The 14,765-nt window shown below is 36.9% G+C and overlaps 1 protein-coding gene across 6 annotated transcripts in view; it reads right to left on the bottom strand.

Annotated features, from left to right (window-relative positions):
* CDH18 (cadherin 18) overlaps positions 1-14,765 on the bottom strand; it is a 549,881-nt gene that overhangs the window by 307,531 nt on the left and 227,585 nt on the right. The window contains exon 1 of one of the 6 annotated variants that reach the window (XM_052781142.1): positions 10,622-10,789. The exons of the other annotated variants lie outside the window; for them this stretch is intronic. The gene's annotated coding sequence lies outside the window, so the exon portion shown is untranslated. Of the gene's footprint in view, positions 1-10,621; positions 10,790-14,765 lie in introns of those variants that run through there. 6 annotated transcript variants of the gene reach the window in all.

The raw sequence follows: 14,765 nt of genomic DNA, 5'->3' as shown, positions 1-14,765 counted from the left end.
GCTTCTCCGCAAGTGGAGAATCCAGATTTAACTCTAGCCTCATCACACATCACAGCACCTTTCCTGAAGAATGATGCCAGAAGAGTATCTTCTAAAAAAGTTTTATTTAACAGAAAGACAGAAAGATGAATCTCAAAACCTTAAGCTAGATGTTAAGGGGAAAAAAAAAAAGAAAAAAGTAGTGTGATTCCAGTGATTCAACTTTTGTATTAGAATGAAAGGGACTAGCAGCTCCAAAATATAGACTGCAGCTGGAAAGAATAGGTGAAGGAAACTGAAATGGGATAAGAGATGTAAAGAGCTAGATATTCTTCACACTGACGCATTTCAATTACTCTTCTCTTATACAATTTTATTCATTAAAGGAGAGCAAGCTGGTGCTCTAGCTGATGTTCAAGTGCATCTCTTAAATGGCATTTATGAAATGTTATCATTCATATTCTTGTAAATGTTCCAGATATGTCTTACTCCTAAAAGAATGTTTCTGCCACTGTATCATCTTTGCACAGAAATTTTTTTACATATTTTAGGGGATAATGTTAATAAAGCAGGCTTCTAACATACCATAAGATTCAAGTTCTGAAAACATACTTGAAAAGCTTCAAAACTACCATAAAACAGATTGCCTGTCCACTTGTTCTACTTCCCAAGTAGAAGGGCTTCATCTATTTCCCTTAAACATACTACAGCAGCTCTTGTTTTGGGGAAGTATGTCTTGATATTCAGCTTTGTACCTCCTATTTTTGCAGTGTGCCTCAGTAGTTAATGCCAACCTTACCATTCCAGTACTCCAAATGACCGCTCATTAACAATGTGTTATCCAAATATAATTGCCTAAATTCACCCTTATTTATATCATGTCTACTTAAGACAAAGGACTGCTGGCACTGGAAACACGTAGTAGGTACAACTCTAGTGAGATATGGTACAACAGGTCCATGCATTCATTAAGATCACTGATAGCCAATTTTAAAATTCCCTGAGGTCTACCAGCATGTGACAGAATACAAAATCCACCGCACATGATCAACACGGCTCCTGCAGAAGACTGAAAAATAAACTTATCAGACATGTTCTGATGTACAGCAATGGTAAAAGTAACTCATGCTTCATTATATATGGTTAGGTGTAGTAATTAGAGGATAAGCACACTGATCAACTTTATGCACTATGTTTCTGAATATTTCATGAAATCTTTTGTACCAATACTTCAGGATCAATTAAAGTTCCAAAGCAGGGGTGTTACTGTGATTTCAGCTACCCAGTGTGTCCTAGAACTGCCGCTCCAACAGGGGCACGGTCACAGACAGACCCTTTGTCAATTTGGTCCCTCTGTCCCCTGTGTGGAGGTGGACAACTAAGGGTGCCCTGAATGACACCCATCAACAGCTGAATGGAGTCTCAAGTGATCAGTGCACCTCAATACCTGGGGGGGGACCGCCAATAAAAAAAGACAGAGCCTGGCTCTTCTCCGCGGTGCCCAGTGACAGGCCAACAGGCAATGGGCACAAATTGAAACACAAGAAATTACATTTAAACCTAAGGGCGGGGGGGGGGTGGGAGTTTCACTGCAGGCGTGATTGAACACTGTTACAGGTTACGGAACTACCAACATCCTTGGAGATATTCAGAACCTGAGTAGACACAGCCTCAGGCAACCTGTCCTCGTTGACCCTGCTCTACACTTTCTACTACACTTTCTCTCCTCCTTATCCTCTTTATGTTTTATTGCGACTAGTAAGGAGATTTGGGGACTAGCTGATGTGGGAGAAAAAAAAAAAAAAAAAAAGGAAGGGAATTCCCTGCATAATGAGAACTCCTGAAGCAGTATGTGAACAGTAGCCAGCTTAATTACACTACTAGAGGAGCTGGTCAAACCAGCAAAACAATGTTTTATTGCTTCTTCAATACCAATTTCCCCAGCACTGCTATCACGTAATATTCTTCAGAGTGAAAAGCTGTAAATTTAGGCCTTGATGACATAATTCTTTGAAAAATATGACATGAGCTTGTCAGTTAATATTTGCCTTTAATCTTTCTTATCTCCTTAATACAAAAAATAGAAAGTCATTGTTTTGGACCTGAGTTATGAGGCAATACGTTTTGGTAGCTTATTAACAAGGCTATTGCACAAAGAGGGGCAGAATAATTCTGTTCATTTTGTTTCAGTGAAGAGCTTTTCATTTTTCATTTTTGTTAGGATTCAATAACTTGTCGCTAATAAAGTGGTATTCCACCTCTGCTCACCACTGCTTTGAAAACTGGCTAGTATTTAAAACGTGGATCAGTGAAAAATAGCAATGTATCATGTCAAAAGGAGGTGTCTGGTGAATGCTGCTGGGATGAGTGCTAGGTCATGTTTTAATTAAATTCCTCATTAGTGATCTGAAAAAGAGTATAAAGAGCATGCTAATGAGATTCACATATCTAACTGGAAGGTGCCTTACACTCCAGACAACACAGAGAAGTTTGGAACGTGGGCGAGGGAAAATTTCCTGTCCTTGATCTGGAAAATTTTCCGTTATCCAGCAGATTTTTTAAAAAAATCAAGTACAGAAGTGAAATTTGAACTCAGCTGGGTTTTTTTCATGTGGGGGGGGTTTTTTTGTTTGTTTGTTTGTTTGTTTTTTTAATGAGAAATGGAAGGCTGTTCTAATGAAACATACCTTGGAGACAATAGTGGTGAACAGAAAGTTAGACAAGATTTTTTCAGTGCCATTACATTCAGAGCTGAACACAGCCCAGACCACAGTAGAGGGAGGAAGGAACGCTCCACTGCTGGTCAGATGCTGTAGCATCATGTAATTGAGACTGTGTACACCCTAAGAGAGTGTACTGTGCAGACATCAACCTCCACAGAATCACAGAACCATTGAGACTGGAAGGGACCTCCAGAGGTCCACCTAGCCCAACCTCCAATGCCCGCCCCCCCCAACCTGCATCATAGCAGCCAAAGGGCAAAAAGTACCTCTGCACAGGCATATGGGCACAGGCGCAGTACGGCAGAACAGGTCATTTGAGACAATACAGCGGAGCTCAAAGTCTACGCCTATTAGTACCACCTACACTTGACAGCAGTTTTGTGTTAAAGAAAAACCTACAAATTGAGCTAATATAAAAATGACCAAGAAAAACGGTTAACCGAAGGGTTAGCGTAATTGAGATGTAAGGACAGCATAAAAGTGTCCTCAATTTAGACTGACATCATTGAACAGAGTAAGTTTGTAGCAGTTTAAGTGGAATCCTATTGCAGATTTTCAACGTCCTTTTTCACCTTACAGGGGAAGCATCAGATACTTTTAGGAATTGTTTGTCAGAACATGTTTGAACGTCATCATAAGAGAAATGCCTTGGGAATAGTAAGAAAATATTTTCAAGGGTTAGGTGAAAAGCATGTTGCTTTCATGCAGCTGTATCTAAGTATATGCTTAAAGTTACAGAATCAAACCAAAACCAAATATGAGCATTTTTAACTTTAAGAGAGTAAACAGAGCCTCTATATTTCCTTATTATCAGATCATTATACTATCCAATTATTACTAAAATTGATGGTGAACTTTTAGCTCCACTGAAGTCAAAGGTAAAGCTTGCTGGCCCTTTGCTTTTTATAACTTCCTGAAAGTGATAGTTTAGATGAAATACCAATTTGGGCACTAGAAACAATCAAAGGCTACCTGTTTTTCCAGAGATACTAAGCAAATGTCTTTTAATTCAGTTCACTTAGGAATTTCATTTAAAAATTAATATTTTAAATAACCTAAAGTCCATAACAGTTTCATCAGTAGTCACAAAAATATTAACCTTTATGCCTAATACAACAAAAAAATACATTACAAAAGGCATGAAATCTATTAATTTTATCACCTATATTAATTTAATAAATGTATGTTTACATTTGCTTTTGGTACACACAGATGATGAAAATGAATTTTGAAATTTCTTGCCAGTTACAGTTTAAGCAATCTCTTTCATGTTACAGGAATGTGGTTTGTGCTTAATTTACCTTAAACAGGAGCTAAATTTCTATAACCTTTGCAGTTCTGTTAACACTTCTTCCTAATCAGGAATCTTAATGAATTTCTCTTTCTACCACTAAATTACATGGATCTGCATTTAATTATGAGAGCACTTACTAAATGAAATAGAGTGTAAATGAACTCCCATTTAACTTTAACACCGCTCGAAAACCATAGATGTCAAAGATGAATAATAAGTGTTCAAAGCTTCAACCTTCTTCCTCTAGAACTGCTAAAGTCACTCTATTAAGAAGAAACACAATGAAACACTGTTAGGATTTGGAAGACTATGCAACTGTGACCAAATTATTACTTGCTCTTCTCTAAGAGGTAGATCGTTGACCATGTAACCTATCAAAATTTAAAATATGCAGGCAATTAAAAAGTCTCATGTCGCAGAATTTTCAGATCACCTGAGGAAGCCCTTGCTGAAGGATAATGTTACCTTGTTCCAAAATATACCAATGAAAATGGAAGCCTGGACATCATATATTAATCAGAAAGCTCTCCAATAACAGAGTAATACAGAATTTTTAAGAAGTTATTTCACTAAGCTGATGTACCTTTCAGAGGTTTTCCTTAGGATGTGTATGTCTTCCCTTTTTCTTGCCTTTGCAGTAAACATAGCAAAAGACCAGAATTTAAGCAATCCAAAGTACCTCAGATGAGATAGAATGAAACAGTGTTGCTGAGTGCAGGGTCTTCAATTAATTTCACTTGTTTTATGATCTGTAAGGTAATTATTTAACTCCGTATCACTTTCTCATTGCAATTTATAGATGTTCCTGTCTATAAAAAAATAAGATGAAGACAGACACACCTGGCATGTTATACACAGAAAAAGTCAAATATAGTTGAATGGAACATCATAGTTACTGTCAAATTCCAAAATCAATGACCTTATAAATAAAAACTTCCTGAAATACACAAATACTAACCAAAAGGTTTCAGTACAATAAATCTGTTGTTTTTCTCAATTAGAAGTTATCTATATTCAGAACATTCCATAAACAACTAATTTAATATAAACAAACATATCACAACACATTTCCTTCAAACTCTGTTCTCTTGTAAACCAAATACCGTTCTGCAATTTGCAGGGTGGGGAGAGTGGGGACTAGGAAGGATTTTGCGTTGTGCCTGGAATACTAACAAGCTGCAAGTTCTCAAACTAAGGGAAAAAAACCTAACAAAAACGAATGGGGATGTAAACGACCCCCCTTTCTCAATCATCCTTTGCTAGTAAGAACCTTACCTATAACATATAGTCATTTTAAAAATACTGTTTGAATATTACTTGGAAACAGTAATAAATACATTACTGAAAGATTTCTGAGATGGACAGATTTTTTTTTTTTTCCCTTCAGATGCTTCAGCCACAATGTTCAGTCAGCTGTCAATTATCAGCTGTCAATTATTGTTAAAAACATAAGCTAGCTTGGTTACAGAAGCAGTGTAGTCATATTTCTACAGCAAAATTATATATATATAAAGCCTTGAGTGGGTGCTCACGTGGGGATGTTTACATTCTACCCTCATCTGCATCACTGACCTTTTGTTTCTCAATTAAATCCTGTATGTCTATTCTTAAAGCCTTTAGTAACGTGTTATTATCCATGCTTTTTGCTTTATAAACCCACTCCTTTATTACCTTTGAAAATTAAGACTAGTTAGGCTCCTCAAAAATACGGTCACTCAACCTTTCCCCCAAAACAGAGTCACAATTGTAAGATAATGTATAAATCATCTTGGATGATGTATAAAACACATGTGCTTTACCCATTGGTAAGTTATATTAATTTTAATTTTTAGTTTACTCTAAACATACAGAGTAAAAACAATTTTGCATCATATTAGGAAAGAACCCAAGAATAATTATTTATTGTGAAATTTAGCAATTCAGATTTACACTACAGGATCATATCAGCTGCCAATGCTCAGCATAAATCTTTTTAATAGGGATTACACATGTCTATCAATGGCAGGACAGAATATTAAACCCCGTATGCATAACGCATTTTTTTTCAAATTTGGATGATGTATGAGCCTGCTTTTGAAAACAATTACTTTTGTGTATCCACTTGCTCCTCTTGAAACATGAGGTGCAGTTGAATTCAGTGAGACTAAGACGACGGGCAAGAATTCATGCAATTGGGTCATTGGTTTCTACCTTCCAAATACCAAGGACTCCTTCATTGGCACCCTATAGTATGTTGCAGGGCTGAACAGAAAGTCTCCCAATTCAGGCTCCCTGAGGAATTTTAGGAATTAAAATATGGAAAAATAAAATTCCCTACATACTCTTAAAAAGTCTGCATGAATGAGAATAAGAAGCTCCTCACCGCAACTATCTACAAAAAATGTAAACCAAACTGTTCATTAATAGATCACTGGTTTCATTCAATTAAAAAAAGGTATTAAAATATTCAGTGAATATTTTGGCATGCACTTTTTTCAACTTAAAAATCCTCTTTGCAACAAGGACAGATGAATTAAGCTATAGGTAGTACAGGACCTTAATGGAAGCACAGCTTGTGGGATTATATGATTACTTCAGAATCTACCCTTACAAGAAAAAAATGAAAAATCAATATGAAGAAACAGTCCCAACCATTGCAAAGTGTGCTGTCAGTCAAGGTGAGTCCAGAAAAGCTAAGAGCTCCTAAGGAGCTAAAACTCTGTGCTGGGACTTGCACTTTGGAGAGCTGCACTGATACTGGCCAAAGCCAACAAGAAGGACATGATGAAGAAACGTCAGTAGAAGTGAGTGAGGGTGGGGTATCGGAAAAAGTCCTCCAGAGGGGGAAGGAAGAGGGGCCAATGAGGAGCCTGGAGTTCAGGAAGGGGGTAGTGAAGATCCCTTTAAAAAAAGGTTGGGAACCACTGCTGTAGAAGGCGGTTAAAAAAGTGACAAGCAGGTTCAGACAACGAAACACCCGTATGAGTCTGCAGCGAACCCGAAAGTAACAGACTGCCTCATTTATTTCTGAAATATTGGTACAAGGTCTCCTGAATAAAAAGTTTGTAAGAGAACAGTAAAACCTGGCCTGAGCAGACCAGCAGGTATTTACTGGTGGCTGTCAAAGATCCGTGATTTCTCAATTAGCACACATGTGCTTCAGGACTGAAGGAAGGTGAGAAGGGAGAGTGAGACACCTCTCCATCCACAAGTTTTAAACATTTGAGAAAAACATCAGGGTTTTTATTTTGGGTTGGGGTGGGGTTGTAAAGTGATCCTGTATACTCCTGAAAGCCACAGGAATGGAACTAATGGTGACACCTATCTAGCTCTTCTTGTGAAGATGACGTATTAGTCAAACTCTTCACAGACAGCATAAAATAGAAGTGTCCAAATATTTATATTCATCTCAATAGGCTGTATGAAGTTTGAAGCTTATCTCTGTTTTATCCATTCAAACTACCATATGGCTGAAAATCCTGGGCAGCAGCTGTCTTCTCACTCACAACTCAATTTCTGCTCACAATTTTAACTCTGGAAGCAAGTAAGATAAAACCTCTGGCTAATGACCAGTAAGATGATTTGTTAACGGTTTGTAGCATCCACTACTTTTTTTTTTTTTTTTTTTTAATACCACCAACAATTTCTAGACAAACATATTGCTCAGAAACACATGCAATTTTAGAAGAGACTGTTTTGTGAAGCATGGGCATTTTACTCAAATTAATTTCTGCCTTCTCTCCCTGTACTTGAGGAAATCTATAACTCATGAGATTTGATACGTTCAGATCTGTTATTGAGTCACTGGCTAACAGAGTTCAGTCTTATTTTAAAGGTGAGCACGAAAGGAGAGACTTTGGGAAAAAAAATATTCTGATGACTCCAGCCTTAAGAATCAAATGGATGCAGCCACTTGTTTTAAATCTCTGAGATGAGATACACTTTGTATCTAATTTCTGCTTCTCCTCTTGTCAGATCAGGTGCTAGTAAGCCATTCATTTTGTTCATTACAGCTTCTGTATCACTTTGGATTAGAGCTTGCAGACTTGGATTAAGCCTATTCTTAGTGCTTCTAAATCAAACCTGTGCATTTGATTTTCATTTTGTCAGGAGCAGTACTGTAGCAGGATTTCATAGGACATCCCTACTATTTCCTACAACAAACCTGACACCAAGACCTCTCAACAGAAATAACCTGAAAACTAACATAGCTGTTAAAACAAAATGTTAGTGCATTTCATTAAGCTCAAAAATTACAAATGGCAAATAGATATGTAAGATGAAAGCCTCTATGGAATGGAATCAAAATATTATTTACACCACCTTTCCTAATTTATTTGAAAGCATATATGGAACAGTCAACTGTTACTTACTGCAGATGTATGTATGAGGCTTCTCTCCACCTGCAGTAAAGAACATCAAAAAGATGGCAAACCTTTTACATGCAGCACACACGAACTAAATTCCAACTCATAACTGTAACAGAAATGTCCGAGGCTCAAGTCTTGCACTAGTATCATCCACCACAAAACAAGTTTCTTTTCTTCTGTTCTCATAGCCAGGCATTTAGCTGTTCTCACAGCCGCAGCCTGCTCCTATGATCAGGTGTGAGTTCTTACAGCCATGTCTGACCTGGTTCCTCGTAGTCCTCTCTTAATTAAAGGTCATCTTATACCAGCCAGCAGTCTCTCTCAAGCACAAATATATCTTAACACGTGAGATCAGAAAAATACGCTTCCTCAGTTTTTCATTCTTTCAATAACAAAAATCCTAAAATCTCAAAAGTCATGTTTTTAAGTATTCCATCTTATAAATTAAAGTCAGTGTTGGGCAAATAGTATCTCCAAAAAGTAAAAGTAAGTCTGAAAAAAGGGATAGCCTCCCTGACAACAAAATAACAAAAAGTACTAACGATGGCACCAAGCTCTTTCAGCTGTACCATACAGCAACTCAATTGTAATACATTTTATAAAGACAAGTTAAAAGTTACTGCTGGGTTGTACAGTTTTACACAAAAACAACATTGTATGTTCAGTCTGAAACATGACAGCTATTTTTAAATTAAGAAGCACCATTCTAAGCTGTGTCCTTTGCTGCATTTATGAGCTTTCTATGTATAGAAATATGTATAAGGCACCCTTCTCATTTTTCCTTTCCATCGGATAATCTCTCTTTGAATAGCATGCTTTTTGGGCACTCACTGCTCTCCTCTCATGCCAAGATCTCTGAGCATTTAGCCATGCATTACAATAGTCATCGTCTTGTTTCATCTCAAAGCTTTTTGCCAGTATTTTGCCTTACTTTTTCTGCCTAAGGATTTGAAATGCACCATCATTTTACTCATGATTGTTCCTGTCCCAGCCTAGTCCTCTCATTGTTTCTTTAAACCAAGCTCCTTCACACACACGGGCTGCAAGCATATCTGTGCTCTTTCCACATGCTCCCTGTGCTCTTCCTTCCTGTTAGTCTCCATTTCGTTGCTATATTGGTAAATAATTCAGCCAGTGTCAAGTCTACAACTGGTTTAATTACTTTTCCCTGTCCAGGAAGTAGAATTTTCTATGTGTCAACATCTTAATCCCTATTAGGGAAGGAAGGAGAGGGTGATGTCACCCAGGAAGCTAAGTGCTGTTATCAATCAGTCCTGTGACCTAATTACAGACCCATTAAAATTGACACAGAATACAGAACATAGAGAGATGCTCTGTGTATTGCACATATTTCCTTCCTGGTTTTCCCCTTTTCCCCTCAAGTTAATTGTGTGCTATCTATAGATGGCTGGAACGTTATCTCAAGAGCAGGGACTGATCAGCTTCAGCATTCAAAAATTGATCCATTAAAAATAAGCAGAAAAAAAACCACTGACTGTGGGCCAGATCAGGACACTGTAATTTTAGAGTATTTGGAAGAAATAAAGCTAGTCCATATTCCTGTTCAGGTAACCTTATAGGTTAATTTAACACTGTTTTGTTTGAACTTGTGTGCCTTTTAAAACTAAACTCATTTCACTGTAAGAAACAGAAATACCAATTACTCCTTCCTGCTGAAGAGATAGTCTTTCTTAATACATATTTTGAAGGAGTTATACTGCACTATTTAGCTGTTTCATAAAAATTCTGTGTAAAAAAAAAAAAAGCAGGAATCAAAAAATCACAAGGATAATCAAATATTTGTTGGGAAAAATAATTCATATTGCTAGCAAACCTTCAAAATTAACAGAACACAGAAGTAACAAAATTTGGGGTAAAAACTGACAGTTGTGCATTTCTAAGTCCTAGTTTTCAAGTGCTGTTAGTGACATGTGTTAAGCTGTGCTCCCATGTGTTCTGAAAGAAAAAAAAAAAAGTCTATGTATTTTTGCTCACTTCCTGGAATTTCACTGGAGAGGGTAAAAACAATAACCATTTTGATTTATATAGATCCAGGGAAAACTGGCAATAGAAATCTGAACTGCAGTGTCTTTTTGGATCTGTTAGATTTTAAGTAAATTCTTATGAACAAAATCAAACACTGTGCAAATACAAATAGCCGGTTAGCAGGTGCCAGAACTAGCCCATTGTAATCAAGCTCCGGTATACAAAACGACTGACCCCCTGCTGAACAGATCACACCTAATGCATGCTTTGCACGCAAGAAACAAACCCACCTTTCACTCTGAAGCTGCTTCCAAGGGGATGGCTTCTGCAGCAGAGCCCACCTTGCAGCCATGCACGGGTGCCAGGGCACTGGTTCACCTGCCCTTGCCCTCGGGGGCTGCCTCAGCCCCGGCGCGGTGGGACTGGGCCTGCCAGGAAGGGGAGGGCATGGCCCCACCGGCCGGTGGTCACCCGCTGCCCCAGCACGCGGATACACCTCCTCTGCACAGGCAGGTTTGGCAGCTTGGCCATTTCGATTAGGAATCTTAAGTCACTTCCTTTAGCTGAAGTGATAAATGCAATTAATTCTTCCCCTTCTTCCTAATTCCTCATGCTGTTACATCTCATGTGCAATCCTCCACTGTAGTTCCACTGCTTTAGTCCTAGAGTAGAAAATACGTGCCACTGAATTCACATAGGAAATCAATCTGATGAGTACCCAACGATTTTCTTTACATCTTCAAAAGGGAGTGCACAGGCTTTGTAAAGCTGAGATTGATTTAGCAAAAGACATACAAAATCCCTAGGTTTTGTACTTTTAAACAAGAACGGTTGCACAAACGAAAACTACAGACAAGTTTTGATCTTATGTTTAGAAATTTACCTTAAAATCCTCCTAACATATTTGAATGAGATGGTTGACTATCTACTGTTTCCATGACTTCCAAGAACAGTTATGTATTTTGGTTGTTAAGCAAACTAATAAAAATTTCAGACCCCCATAATCATTCTGAAATGGTCCCAAAATAATTTTTTTTAAGACATACAGGGTGATAAATTTTTGATCAACTGCTTCTGCCTTTTACATCATTAGCTCAAATGTGATCAAATCATCTTAAAGCTGAGCAAAATGTTGATCTGTTTATACTTATTTTGAAGCCAGAAATGTGAATTTGTGAAATATTTTTTCAATATTATTTCAGTTTTTAAAATTACTTTCAGAGTAGAAAACCTTGAAAAGCTCAGAATATTTAATTTTCATAGATTCAAAATTTGTTGGCTTTTTTTGTAAGCTTCAATCAACTTTCTGCTTTAAAATGTTTTTCAACTTAATTTGACAAAACACTCAAATCATTCTGCAAAGTTTCTGAATTTTCAGGGAAGTAAAATGCCAATTATTCTCATGGTACTAAAGAAGGCTAATATCCAATGTTGACTAAGTGTCCATTTCTTTAGGCAATTCATTTCTCGGTTTATATCTTGAAAAGTGAGGCCAGCAACCAGCAATGTTGAATCTCAGTTCTGCATTTCAACCTTGAAAGAAGGGTGAGAGCTTCTTTAGCCTCATCATAAATACATGTCTGTGATAAGGTAGCTCTGAAACTTCCATTTGCATTTATCAAGTCAGGTTTTCACACAGACATACAGAAGGTTATAAAAATTTAGGGTGCTCCATGTATAAACTATTTTCATGTGTTAATTTTTAAAAGATAGATACATCAAAAGAATGCAGTATGCATTTTGTACTATGGCAAAACTGTACACATGCTTTATGTGTGTATAACCATACATAAAGACAATATATGCACAGGACCACTAGGAAGATCAGGTAACTTCATTCTAAATCAGAGAAACAAAATTAAATCACTGGGTTTGCTATTTTTTTTCTGTTCTCCACAAGTTCTACTCTAACAGTTGTCAGGACATCAAAAATCATCACGCAAAGAGGAGCCTAAGGGTTCAGAGAGTCTCTGAGCTCTGCATTTCAGAGAACATCTTACGTTCTTTGAGTGCCTGGAACAGACAAATGTTAAGTTGGAGCATTACACATGGAGTAAACTAACATAGATACATAAGCTACATACGAAAGTTTCACTCAACATCTGCTACAGAACCTCTGTAAACCAATGGTAACATATACTTCAGGTTAGTTCAGAACAAGAACTGTTTAAATGCATTTGCAAGTTTCCATTTATTTATTTCGTTAAGGTTTATTAAATCAGTAAGGCAGACTATTTCAAAAGCATCAGCATGAACTTTTTTAGTAGTTCCTTGCACTGCTTGCTAAAGGCCTGTATCACCAGGAGGAGATATTAAAGTAAAATAATTTTTTAAAGTCTAATGTGAAGACTCTGAAGAAGGAGACAGAGATATATATATATATAGGAAGAACAATTCTAGGCTACAAAAACTCTCTTTCCCTTAGTCTGATTATTATATAACATAAAGGCTCCCACATGGGAAAGTCGAGTCCTCTCTGCCACCAAGGACTATGTTTACCACGGAAACTACCATTACCGAGTAATTTGAAGTCACTTGGGTAACCTGACCATAACAGCGTGTGGTAACCTGGCCATTACATAACTCTATGAAATGACAGAAATACTAAACTGAACAAGATTAAATAATCTGGCAGAATGAATGAGAAAGGGCAGACATGTTTTGCCTCTTTTGTTTTTCCTCATAATATATTACATTTTGCCTGGTGCTTTACAATTATGTCTCCACAAGTGAGAGAAGGTAAAGATTTTATAAAGGCTTAAAAAAATTATATAATAACAAAGACTGGATGGGAACGTTGAGGGATCAGGCTAGGCAAAAATATATCAACTTCACAAATACATATGAAGCTAAAGCATACTGATTAAATATTATTAAATATTTTACTTGGTGTCTTGCTTCAGCAGACCCAGTAAAATGAGATCCCTTTTTCTTTAAACATTTTTTCTAATGGTCGAATATAAAAATAATGCCTTTCCATGCTTCTGAGAAGCTACATGTATTTAACACTGATACTATGAGCTTCCATCGTTAGAATACAAATCAAATACAATCCACGAGACAAACTGTGCCCTGAGGAACAAGTATGTATCTCAATGGGAGTCATGAAAAGGCAATGGAGATTTTTCATTTATCAAAAAGCATTGTTCTCAGATGTCACTGGCACATGTATAGAGCCTCATCAAAAGTTTAACAACAGTTTTAAATTCCTTTTTCCAATATAAAATTTAGGTACACTGTCAGGTAAGAGAATAATAGATTAAACATGTTTAAATATATTTGCCGATTTCTCTCTTGTTGTTTGTTACAGTACTTCAAATACTGCTTCTCCAAAGAAACAAGAATGACGTTAAAAGAGACATATTTGTGGTTAAAATGCTAGGAGGCAAAAAAAGTGCTCTGAATGTATTAGTTGTGAATAATATTATAAAAAGATAGTTTACAGAACTCAACTTCCCAACCCCAAAGGCTGCAAAGCTGTTATTAAACATCTAAAGCAAAAGGAAAAGGAAAGAATCCTAGAGGCCAACGGTCCTGGGCAGGTAGGTAGTTTTTAAAGAAAGCTCAAATAAATATAGCCTGTGACGGAGAAGGAAACTAACAGTTGGGTTTTTTTTAAAGCAGAAAATATATTTTTAGACAAAATGTATGTATCACACTATAGGCTTACATTACTTAACATGCCATGAGATGGCTGTGTTGCTAGCCAAAATTTCTACGTGGTCTTTCTATCAAGTCAAACATGAACAAAATTGCACAGATCTGACAGGAATGTAGAAAAGACAACAGTCAATGCTGGTGAGATACACCTCCTGCAAAAAGAAGGGAGCTTCAGGTGAGGATTGAAGTTATCAAAGATAGCTGAATGAGTATTACTGTTGTGAGAAAATGCCTCCTTTAAGAGAAAAAAAACCTTTTTCTTTGAAACTCAGTATATTGAAGGAAAGAGAAAACTAGGGTTTGAAGGAGTTCCAGAAGAGTTAACCTAAACACAAATATTTCCCAAGTGTAATAGAAATAATGCTTTCTAGGCCCCAGCATTTCTGACTGTATGAAGATCATAATTTGCTCTGTTAAAGCTCCTGAACATGCTAAGTGATAACTAAACCTAAAATGAAATTAGCATCAACTCCATTCAATTAGTACCCCACAAGCTTTGCTGGTACATCTACGAAAGTGGAATCCAACTTACTGAGTTCAAACAATTTTTGTAACTGAGAAACATTGTTAAATAGGCTACTTCTAAACCTGTGGAAAGGCAGTTTCCTTAGTGTATCCTCCATTACTTAGTCTACCTACTGATGACTTACTATGGTCTCCCCTATTGAGTTATTTGTAATTTATTTCTATATCACACTTTTCTTTTTCTTCTAGCTGATAGAAATGTTTCCTGTACCTATTTAAAACATAGCAATCAATATTGCATACAAAATG

The sequence above is a fragment of the Harpia harpyja genome, chromosome 1 (genome assembly GCF_026419915.1).
Source record: "Harpia harpyja isolate bHarHar1 chromosome 1, bHarHar1 primary haplotype, whole genome shotgun sequence".
In the NCBI taxonomy this organism is placed as follows: domain Eukaryota; kingdom Metazoa; phylum Chordata; class Aves; order Accipitriformes; family Accipitridae; genus Harpia; species Harpia harpyja.
This window is presented reverse-complemented; position numbering and strand designations above follow the sequence as displayed.